The sequence below is a fragment of the Phascolarctos cinereus genome, unplaced genomic scaffold (assembly GCF_003287225.1).
Source record: "Phascolarctos cinereus isolate Bilbo 61053 unplaced genomic scaffold, phaCin_HiC Scaffold_4;HRSCAF=312, whole genome shotgun sequence".
NCBI lineage: Eukaryota > Metazoa > Chordata > Mammalia > Diprotodontia > Phascolarctidae > Phascolarctos > Phascolarctos cinereus.
In genome coordinates this window covers 136254350-136266588 of record NW_027555847.1, presented here as the reverse complement: position 1 = coordinate 136266588, position 12239 = coordinate 136254350, and the positions used below count along the sequence as shown (strand labels likewise).

General features: G+C 43.3%; 1 pseudogene; it reads right to left on the bottom strand.

Annotated features, from left to right (window-relative positions):
* Positions 1-609: 609 nt before the first annotated feature.
* Positions 610-10308, bottom strand: LOC110214519 (ubiquilin-1 pseudogene; annotated as a pseudogene).
* Between the last annotated feature and the right edge of the window lie 1931 nt (positions 10309-12239).

Here is a 12239-nt window from a genome sequence, read left to right as displayed (position 1 = left end):
ATATTTAATTGTCCCTCCCCCCCTCTCTGTGTTACCTATGTCCTGCTCAGTTATTATATTGCAATGGATGTTTCTCAAAACGCACAGTTTCAGATATGCATGCTGTATTTTATACGAATGAAACAAAAATGTTCAGTAAGTGGTATGAATCTTACAGCACTCTGCTAGCAAAAATACATGCCTAAGTCCCAATATGCAATATTGTATCACAAATTATAGCATCAAATAATGTTTCTTTTCAATACTTTTTATTCTACATAAATTACTACCATAGGCTGTCTAAAAAGCAAATAAATTGGACAGTTGCAGGACAAAACTTGTTCACCCAATTGTAAAAGCTGATATGTTTCCAAAAATCACAATAAATGCAGAACAAAGGGAAGTGTTTGATGCATGCAACACCTTTGAGTGAAAAAGCATTGATTCGCACTGTTGGAAAACAAAACAAAACAAAAAAACCTACTGTACACCACCTTAAAATGCGTTGCATTGGTTTAGGTTTTAAGAGGACAAAATTTCAAGAGTCAAAATGAAATAAAGCATATAGTTGAAATATTTAAGAGCCATTATCGAAAATAAATTACATTTTTTCAAGATATAGAAATGTTGCTATGATGGCTGAGAGCCCAGTAGTCTTTCAATGGCTGCATTCACGTCTCCTCCTATTGTTATTAGAACCTGTAAGTTTGACTCAGAGTTTAAGAAACCCATTGGACTGAGCTGTTCCAGTTGCTGCTGAAATCCAACTTCTGAATTTTATAACTGAGGGTTTACCTCAGCAAGAGCCTGCAACATTTGTTGAATAAACTGTTGGTGTGCAGGTTCTGTAGTTCTGATGATGGACTTGTGTTTTCACTAGGTGCCCAAGTAGACACATTAGTTCCTGGAGACTTTCCGGTGTTTCCCAATCCCCCCAGGCCAGGAGTAAACCCTGGTATGAGCTCCTAGTGCTTCTGTTGCTAAAGTTTGTAGACTCTGCTGAATCTGTAACAAGGCCGTAGGGTTAGACATTGCTGATAACGTGTCAGGATTCTGCATTTGTTAGAAGAAAGTTGGGAGCTGTTGTCTCATTTTGTTTTTGAAGCCAAGGATTTCCAGTGAATAGGGGTTATTCAGCATCATCTGTGCAGCAAGATCAGGATTCTGGCTTAGTGCCTGTATCATGTTTTGCATGTAGGGTGCAGATAGCATGTTCTGCATAAACTGTGGATTTTCAGTTATTTGTTGCAATAAGCTCTGCGTTCCTGATGTGTTGAACATACCAGCTCCCACTCCAGGTCCCAAATTTGGTGTAGTGTTTGTCCAGTACAGACAGGAGTACTGCTAACCTTGTTCTCAGTGCCACCGACTGGTGGTGCGACTGCTGGTCCTTGGACTCTAGGTACCAGACTGAGGAGCCCATGGGTTAGGTTAGGTAAAGGATCTCTATTCTCTGTACAGGAAGGCTGACTTCCTTCACCAGAGGGTGAATTGCTCACCAATGAAACAAGTGGGTTACTACCAAACTGTTCTTGTGCTGCATTTAACATTGGTTGGTTCCTTGTATATCAGTATACAAAGCCTCAAAGCATTTTTTCCACCTGGTATACTTTCAAGATTACTCAAGGCTATGTCTGGATTTCTCATCATTTCCTTCATCGTTGCTGGATTTCTTGCAAGTTCTAGTGTTTGTCTCTTTACATCTGGATTGTTAATCATGTGACTAATCTCTAGATTTCATTGTATTAACTGCTGCATTTGAGGATGGGCCATAAGTAACTGTCTCAGCAAGTGGGTGATTGAAAACATGCTCTGAACAAAGGGATTTTCCATAATCGGGACCATCATTTCCAGGCTGGGTAGGAGCAGCGGTGCATTTGACTTTGTAATTCAGAGACGCTGGATGTATTCAAGCCCAAGTTACTCAGACCTGCAAGACCTCTAAGGCCACCTAAACCAAAAGGGTTACTATTCGTAGGAACTGGTGTGGAGTTACTACTGGGGGACACTTCTGTGGTAGAATTACTCCAATGGTGTTTGTTTGCTGAACTGGATGATGCTGAGATCTGTTTTGTGTTTTTATGAGAAAATGAACAGCAAGTCCATCACGTACTCCATGCTGGCTCAAAGTATCTTGATCTTTTAAAATTTTTCCAGCAAATATTAACACCAGATGATCGGGATGGGACTTGAACCTTGCTGGACAGAGCTGTTTTCGGGCACCGCAAACTCCTCCTTATTCGGGGTCTTCACAGTTACTTTGATGATCTTGGGGCCACCAGCGGCGGGGGTGGTGCTACAGTAGACTGCGGCGGCGCTCTTGGCTATAGCTGCGGCGGTGACTCAGGTGAGGAGCGAGGCTTCGCTGGGCCGGCGGCGGCTCTCGGGCTGGAGGCTGGGTGGGCTGGGAGGAGAGAGGGACTGTGAAGAGGTGAGGCGCTGTGGGGGCCCCGGCTCGGGCTCGGCCTTCCGCTGCTGCTGCTGCCGCTGCTGCTGCCGCTGCCGTGGCCACCACCACTAGTTGATCCGACCCCGCTCACACACCCACCGTAGCCTCCGCTTCTTTATCCCCCCACTCTTCCCTCTCCTCCCCTCCTCCCCTCTGCCTCTGCACCTCAATTCAATGGCACCATGTTCTATAGTCTCTTCTGGTTCTGGTCTTGTAATTCTCGCAGGCATATGCAGAACTTTACATTAGAGTGTTCACCCAGGGAATTATATTTTAGTTTTTAAAACATGAAGATTTATTGAATCCAATCATAAAGGACATTATTACTATTTATGACACTGAAGAAACTAAAACTTAACTAGACAATTTAAAAAATAATTAAAATTTTCTTCAAAAATACAAACTTTACAAAGGGTTTTAGTTGAATCTTTCCTCTTACCTTCAAATACAAAATAACATTTTCAACCTTATCTCCTTGGCTAAAAAGAGCATCTTTCTACTTGAACCCTGCTCTCCTATCCCTGAGCTTTGCCGTCAAGGGCTAGAGTTAGGGTCTAAGCGCCGATGAACAGATGATTATCCTTTTACAATTTTAACTTTGGCTTTCCTAGTCCATACCAATGTGGGTTAAAGAATGTGGGGTTTGGGGAGGGCAAAGTGGCTAGAAGAGTGAAAGGAATGCTGTCAGCACAAGTCACTGTGGAGGGCAGAGTTTGGCTGAGAAGGACTTTCTTGTTGTTCAGTCACGTCCAACTCTTCCTGACCCCATTTGGTGTTTTCTTGGGCAGAGATAGTGGAATGGTTTGCCTTTTCTTTCTCCAGCTCATTTTTACAGATGAGGAAACTGAGGCAAACCATTAAGTGGCTTGTCCAGGGTCACACAGCTAGTAATTGTCTGATCCCAGATTTGAACTCAGGAATTCCTGACTCCAGCCCCGGTGCTCTATCCATAGTGCCACCTAGCAGCCCCAAAGACTCTCTTAAATTCTCACAAAAGGGTGCAAAACTGTTTCTCTCAGACTATACCCATTTCCACCCATGGAACTTGGCTTTGGGTAGAACCTTTCTTTAACCATACCCACTCTTCCCCTTTATTTCTCTAGAGTCAGGATGGGTGAATAGAAAGCAGCAGAAATTTTTCCCCCAGGCATCCACTGAGTCATCTGTAGCCACAACACATCCAATAGGGCTTCCTTAGTTCAGGGGCGGAAGCAAAGCCCAAATCCAGCTTCAACTCTTGTCTACTAGGAAGCTGATGTTAATTCACAAACAATTAATAAAATCACAAAAGCTCTTCATGCCCCCAGGCTACCTCTTATTGTCAGGCTGGAAATCTTCCCAATCAAATAACCTTTGGATTTCCCCTGCCTACACTCTTTATAGCAAGATACTGGATTAAAATGATTTTTTCTTTATCTGGAGTACAAGAAACATGTAAGCACAGTCTAAAGGAACAAAGTAATACTTAAGAGAGAGCAATGTCAGTTTGTGAGGCACAGGGGGAAATGGAGAGTGAAGAAAATCGCCACTTATTAGCAACATTTTGGGGTAGGCGCAATTATTAGGATTCTTTGCAAGTAAATTCTTCCAGGTAGATCAGTGAGCAAGGATGGCTAAAGCTTCTCAGCACTTACAGTAAGTTCTCAGATATAGCAGCCTCCATTTGCTTCTTTGGCTGCCCTCTCCTGAAGCTGCTAACCCCTTCCTTGATGCAGAGCAACTGAAAACCTCCCAGGCAGCTTCATTCTGCCCTCTTCTAGTCCCCAAAACATGATTCTTAGATTCCATCTCTTTTCTGGGAAAACTAGCCCAGCTCCTTGAAACATTTGATTCCATTTCCCAAGATTTTTAGCTAAAGCTTGGACTCTGAACCTACTTGTGGAAGGGCCAGTGTGAGTTCCCAAGGGGGGGACCAGGGAAGACTATTTGAGTTTTTTCCTCATCTGACTTTAGTAGACTGGAGTCCACAGGAAGAAATGGGGAGTACCTTTAGGGGGTGAGAAGGAAGGAGGGTAGATATCACCATCATCCTGAGGGTAATAGAAGCAAAAACATCACTGGGACAAGAGAAGTAACAAGTATCACATCAGCATCCTCAAAAGAGGATCACAGCAGGGGTTTCAGACTGAGGGATGTAGTAGAGAAAGCCGTTCCCTGGGAAAGCCATCCTCACAGCTTCTGTAATCCAGGCAGCCCCACAGTGGCAAAAGAACTTCTGGTGTGTTATGGTGTGTCTGGGGACACCTAGAAAACTCTATGTGTAATTCTATGAAAAGTCTATTGCTCTGAAGATGTCAAGAAGGCCCCTCAAATCCAGGACTGGATTAAAGAAGAGGCAAAAATACCCGTCTGGGACAAAAAAAGAATCACATTCCTAATAACTTAATTAAGATTCTGTAAAAAGATAGTGTGGTCCTTGGGTGACTGTCAGGGGAAAAACCATCTGTGAAGAATGAGCATTCTTGGCCCTCGGGTAGGAAGGTGATAGGGAGATAAGGACCCTCTACCCTAAAACAGAAAGTTATTTAGAGCTGGGGAAGGCACAAGGCTTAATTAAACAGTGGGTAAATAGTCACCCAAGAACATTTTCTCAGCAGCTCCTCTTAGAAATACTTATACTAAATCCATCAGGGTCTATTGTCCCACATCGGTTCTCTCCATTGGCTTTTTGGACCTCTTTTGCCATTTGGGTTAGTCTATTTTTTAAGGAATTATTTTCTTCAGTGTGTGTCCTTTATCAAGCTGTTGATTTGTTTTTCATGATTTTCCTGCATTACTCTCATTTCTCTTCCTAATTTTTCCTCTACTTCTCTTATTTGCTTTTCAAAATTCTTTTTGAGCTCTTTCATGGCCTGAGACCAATTCATATTTTTCTTGGAGGCTTTGTATGTAGGAGCTTTGCCTTTGTTGTCTTCTTCTGGTTGTATGTTTTGATCTTTGTCCCCAAAATAAGATTCTATAGTCTGAGTTTTTCCCTGCTATTTGCTTATTTTCCCAGCCAGTTACTTGACTTTTTAACTCTTTGTTAAGGTAGCGGTCTGCTTCCAGTGTGGAGGATGTGCTGTCCCAAGCTTCAGGGATTTTGTGCAGCTGTTTTCAGAGATACTTCTAGGGACCTATAAAATTTCAGTTCTTCCAAGGAGGTATGATCAAAGGAGAGATGTTTACTCCTTTCCTGGCCTGTGCTCTGTTCTATGAGTGACCACAAGCACTCTTTTCTGTCTTAGAACTGTGAGGAGGATTCTCTCTTCACTGCCTTTTAACTACCCCTTTTAAAATCCTCATTGAGGGAGCCAAGATGGCAAAGATAAAGCATAGACTCTTCTGAACTCTCCCAAATTACCCTCCAAAAAACTTTAAGCAATGCCTCAAAATGAATTCTGGAGTGGCAGAACCCACAGAAGGATAGAGTGAAACAATTTTCCAGCCCAAGGCAACCTAGAAGGTTGTCAGGAAAGGTCTATTGTGAGAGTGAAGTTTAGTCCAGCACAGGCTGTACCCAGCATAGCAAAGGAAACATAGGCTGTCAGTGGCTACACTGTTTCATTATTCCAAGGGCTCTGCTCAGTATAAGTTTGCCTGACCAGGGTGGCTCTGAGTCCCTACCTACCAGTCTGGCCCCACTTTGTTCCTTACCTTGCTATATGCTGCTAAGCCCCGGGCAGATGACCCTAGCAAAATGAAGTTGATTCCCCACAGGAAAAGGCAGTTTTGTTTGGACACTGTACAGCATTTACTTTTTGCATGAAAACAATAAAAATATTTAAAATAATAATAACACATACCATGAGTGGTATGCCCAAAGTGTCTCCTAGAGTCTGGCAGCTCTCATGTAGTACCTATGCCACTACAAAGCCAGAAATTCTGCAGAGGTCATAGTTCAGTTCCGTGGCATCAGGGTATTGGCTGTTCCTTCCTTGAGCAAAGGAATGTAGCTAATAAAACAGAGATTTCAACTGATCTTTGACTCCTGCCATTCTATGAGACAAGTCATAGGTGATGATGAACCTACTCTGGATTCCAGTCTCAGCTCCTCCTCCTGGCACAGGCCCCATATATTCTGGGCTGGTGTTGACTCAGACCAGCCACCTAGAGGTTGAAGATATTGGAACCAAATGAGGTACTCATAGATCACTTAGTAATTATCAAAAAGTAATTTGCTTAGCCATAGGAGGGGAAGGAAATTAAACAAAGACAAACATCAAGATCACTTCCAATTAATTCAGGTCAGTGAAGTTAACCTGCCTCTGAGTTGCCAATGGCGGTCCACCAGCCAAGCATCAAAGAAAGTATCTGGAGCTCCTCATGGCTAGTGTGTATCTAGGTCACCAGAAAGTGTCATCAACAACTTGAGCCTTTGGTCTGTGAGCTAATTGTGTCCTAGGAATCGTTTCAATACAGCTTGCATAGGGGAGGGTATTGCTCCAACTTCAGCAGGGACTGAGCCAGTGATTTTGTAGTCAATGTCCCATGATTAGTCAGGGTAGCTAAGTGCTTCTCACTACAGCTAGCTCATCTCTTGTGAAGAAGAGGGAGTGACTCAGTGTTAGACCTTTGCCAGAAGAAGCCTGCACCATTTTTCCTTGGTATCTCTCTTACTTTTGAGCCTTTCACTTTAAACTTCTTCGAGTCTTTCAGTTCAAGTGACAGACATATCACATAGCACATCCCCCTTAGTCTCCTGGCTTCCCTCAACTTTTCAACTTCATGGGCAAGGTCAGCTTGAGATATGAGCCTCTGTTTCATACAAACTGTTTTTAAAAGTGATCCCTTTATTGATGCCTTTTGTCTATATTTCTGGAAATTATCTCACCCCATTCCACCCTGAAACCAACCTTCAGCATGGAAATCTACCTTGTAAGAAGGAAAAACAGTTAAGCAGTTTGATAAACTTAAGCATCTGGGCTTTTGGGATAAGACCTCAGTATTTCATAAAAATTTCTGGGAAAACTAGAAAGCAGTTTGGCAGAAACTAGGTATAGACCAATATTTTATTCCATTTACTAAGATAAGGTCAAAGTAGATACATGACTCAGACATAAAGGGGGATATTATAAGTAAATTAGAAGAGAATGGAGCATATTATCTATCAGATTTATGGAAAGGAGAAGAATTTATGAATAAAGAGATAGAGAATATTGTTGGATGTAAAATGGATAATTTTAATTACATTAAATTAAAAACCAATGTTGCCAAGATTAGAGGAAAGTAGAAAATTTTGGGCAATTTTTATAGTTAGTTCACCATATAAAGGCCTCATATCTCAAATATACAGAGAACTGAATCAAATTTATAAGAATATGAGCCATTTGCCAATTGATAAATGGTCAAAAGATATGGATTTTTTGAAAGAAGAAATCAAAGCTATATATAATCATGTGAAAAATATGCTAAATCATTATTTATTAGAGAAATGCAAATTAAAATAACTTCAAGGTACCATTTCACACCTATCAGGTTGGGTAAAATGAAAGAAGGGGAAAATGACAAATCTTAGAGGAGATATGGAAAGACTGGGACACTAATACATTGTTGGTGGAACTGTAAACTGATCCAATCATTTTGGAGAACTGTCTAGAATTATGAACAAAAAGATATAAAACTATGTACACTGTTTAACCCAGTAATACCACTATTAGGTCTGTTTCCCAAGGTGATCAGGAATAACGAAAAAGAATCTACATATTCTAAAGTATTCATAGCAGCTCCCTTTGTAGAGGCAAAGGATTGGAAATTGAGGGAATGCCTATCAATTGGGGAATGGCTAAATAAGTTGTGGTATATGATTATGATGAAATACATCTGGGCTGTAAGAAATGCTGAGCAGGTTGATTTTAGAAAAAAATATGAACAGACTGACATGAAATGATGAAGAGTTAAATGAGCAGAACCAAGAGAACACTGTATACAGTTACAGCAATACTGTTTGAAGAGTAATTGTGAGTGACTAAGCTATTCTAAGTAATATGAATATTCAAATCAACTATGAAAGTCTTAAGGAGGTGTTACCTACCTACAGAGAAAGAACGGATATATGAAGAATGTATTATATAGTTCCCTACATATATCTGTATTAATTGTTGTCCTTCTCTAATGTGGGTTGGGAGGAACTGGAAACCTAACAAAATATAAATGTAAAAAAAAATTAAAAAACAATTAAGCAGAAACAACTGATAGAGGGGATTGAGTGTGTACAAAATTCATCCCTTGTAAAGCTCAACCTCTCTGCCATGAGGACAGTTCACCTGAATGTTTTATCTCCACTATTCCATGGCACAAAGCTACATACACAGGAAATATTTGCTACATTATTTTGGTATTCTGATGCTGCCATGTTAAGTGAATGCCCACTGCCACCAACACTCTCTCTTACCCATCTTGTTCATGTGTACCATACACTTTAAAACAAAATGGCATATTCTCTAGGACTTATTTACGTAAAAATATATAATTTTATATATATATAAACGAATCCTCAGATAATATAGCAAGGGAAGGAAATTAGAAGTATGTGAAAAGAAAACACCCTGCTCTCATACTAGGGGTTACTTGTCACCTAAGATAGCCCAACCATAAAGGCCAAGGTCTAATTTGCCTTTCCCTGTTGTTTTTATTTTTTAAATTTTATTTATTTATTTATTAGGCAATTGGGGTTAAGTGACTTGCCAAGGGTCACATCGCTAGTGACTGTCAAGTGTTTAGTCTGAGGGAGGATTTGAACTCAGGTCCTCCAGACTTCAGGGCTGGTACTCTATCCACTGCACCACCTAGCAGGCCCTCCCTGTTGTTTTGAAGGAAGAAATAAACCTGGAGGAAAGCAGGGGGTTGGAAGGAGCTAAAAACCTAGCCATCATTTGCCCAGGAAAGAGAGGATGTCTCATCCCCACAGAAACACCAGGATAATTACTAGGACTTGGGTTGGGCAAATGGAAAGACGGGGAAGAGGGAGGCACTCTCCATGTATTCAAGCAATATTGCTCATCCCTGCTCTGAGCAGGACTATCCCAGGGTACAAGGCACCTCATGCCTGGAGGACAGTGAAGAAATTAGCTTGGAGATGTGTGGAGGAAGGAGCCAAAAGTAAATCAGTCACTGTATATGCATCCTAGAGGCCTGAGCTGTGGGGAGCAGCCTAGGCTGCTTTGGGGAGAGCATCCAGGCCTACTTTCTGTCTTCAAGCTAAAGAATGGGAATGGTCAGACCTTAAACTCCAGGGTTCTTCCCTTAAGGCCAGTAGTCCCTGAAGGCCAGGAGGGAGGCAGGGGACTCATACAGAATGGTCCTGGGAGCCAGTGCCAGAACTGAAGGGGCCAGGCCAACTTGTGTCAGCCCTGTTTGTCTAGGCTACAAGGCAAGGACAGCAAACACTGTACATCCCAGATGGCTGGGGAAGGAAGGGTCTGGATAATCCCTTCCTGATGGCTACCATTGTCCTGGGCCTTGGGCTAGAGGGACTCAGTGATGACCTTGGATAAGAGACAGGGTCTGGTGGCTTGGGACAAAGGCCTCAGGCAGCACCTGAGTCAACACATAAAAGACCAAACTGAAAGTGGCATAGTCACAGAGGAGGTTCCCACAGCCAAGATACCACCTGTCAAAGGAAATGAGTGATGGAAGAGCTTACAGGCTGAGGTCATGTCTGAGGTCATACCCCAAGTCAATGGTGCCTCTGGGCTCGATTCTCAGGAGACGAGGAGAAGAGAGGTGGGTTCAGCAAAATCATGGACACTGGCTGTCTCTCCCTCACAAAGTTGCCTCTCCTGTTACCCCTCTCAGGAGTTCACTAAGCCTCTGTCTTATGGGGTAAGGTGGAGTAAGGTACTTAGAGGGGTAGAGAGACAACATACCTTCCCCAAGGGTACCGAGTAGACTGTACCCATGCCCCACGCCCTCCCAGGCATACACCAATTCCTTGGGCTTCCTCCTCCCTCCAGATGCTGTTGCTGTTCCTGACCCTTGCCCTCCTCGGGGACTCAGCCAATGGAGTCCAGTGTAAGGCTCCCACTACCTCTGCTGATGACCCCGCTGTCCTGCTCTGACTCCCAGAGTAAGGGTCAGGGTTGAATCAGGGAATAGAGCTCTAGGACTGGAAGCAGACTCAAATGCAGCTCAACTTCCTCCTTCAATCCCAGGCTCTAACCTCCTCCCAGGGATTTTTTTGTTACTTCAGGAAAGGGAGGGTGGTGAGAGTTCTCAGGACTGTATCACTGCTTAAAAGCCATTGATAAGAGTGTTTCTCCTATCAAAGAGAAGGCTTAATTCAGAGAGGATCTGTGTTTTCTTGAAGGACCATCATTGGTAAGGGAGAACAGATATGTTCTATGGGAATCCAGGAAGCAGAGCTAAACCAAGGGGGAAAGATGCAGGAAGGTAGACTTGGAATAAACACACGAGGGGACTTCCTGACAATCACAGTTGTACAACCATGAAATGCGCTGCCTTTGCTGCTAGTGAGTGCGTCATCACGGGAGGTCAAAAGGAGGCTTCATCCCTTGTCAAGACATCATAGAGGTGGTTCCTGCTTGGGATGGGCTAGGATTCCATGGAGTTCTCAGCTCTGAGATCCTCTGATTCATTGATCCTAAGATGACATGAGCAAATCTCTCCCTACTTTGCTCCCATTGGGTCAGAAAGAGGCCTTAGACTGGTTCTGGCAATAGGGAGATTAGGACACTTGACAAGGTCCGTGAGGTCAGGAAGACTGGAATCCCACACCAGCCTATGGCCCAGAGGGATGTGGAGAAGCCAACAATGATCTAGGGAAGAGTGGATAGCTGACCTCTGAGGCTTCTCCTGGATCCACAGCTCTTACAGCTAGGTGCCCCCTACAATGGTCACTTGGCTACTCTGCAAGGTAGAGGGCATATAACCTTTGACTTCCAAGCTTGCTTACAGAGGTCAGACTCTCAGAGCTGATGGAGCTTCCCACCATTTGCAGAGAACACTGGCATCTCCCAGGAAACTCCCCTGGGGCCAAATGCATGGGAAGAACAGCTCCCTACCTTGAGTCATATCTCATCTGGTCCTCTCCCTGTTCTCTATGGAAGAAAATTTGAGCTGAACATATGAGGGAGGGAGACCTAGTTACAGTCAGAGTTATCCAACAGTTCAGCTCCTTATGCTGGTGTGAGATCTCCATCATAGGACATTTAACAAGAAGCTAGATCGTTTATGATTAATGTAATAAAGATGATTCCTGTATTGGGTGGGAGAACACGACCAAGAGTAGGGCGAAAGGGTGAGAACTGTGAATCTGGGGCTGACAAGATGGCTTGAGGGTGAGTGGAGGGGGCCTTAAATATTCTCACCAATTCTCATGGAACAATCCCACCATTGCTGAAGAACTGAGAGGTTCAACAGCAGGAAAACCTTCCTGCCTGGTGAGATGCAATGGAGAGACAGAGAGTGTTGGATTACCCCCTCCTCTGCAGGAGAATGTTCCCTAGTTCTGTAGGGTGAGCTGTCTGGTCAAAGTCATGAAAATACAGCTCACCAATGGCCAAATCATGTGAGCCATCCAACTCCCTTTTGCAACAGGCTGGATTTTTAAGGCCCCCAGGATTGGAACCTAATGGCCCTATATCTGTCCTTTCTCTCCCCAAAAGCAACCAGTCCTGGGCTTTAGGTCTTGCCAAACTGAGTCAGCTTTTCTGGGCCAGTGCGCGCCCCCCGCCCCTGGCCCCAAGACCTAATCTGGTGGACCTTGCACTCTGACACCAAGACTTCTTCCTTTGGTTTTTCTCTAATTCCCTCACCCCCGCTTCCTAATTACCTTTTCTCATTTCTTCTGTTTTTTCCATCCATGTTACCA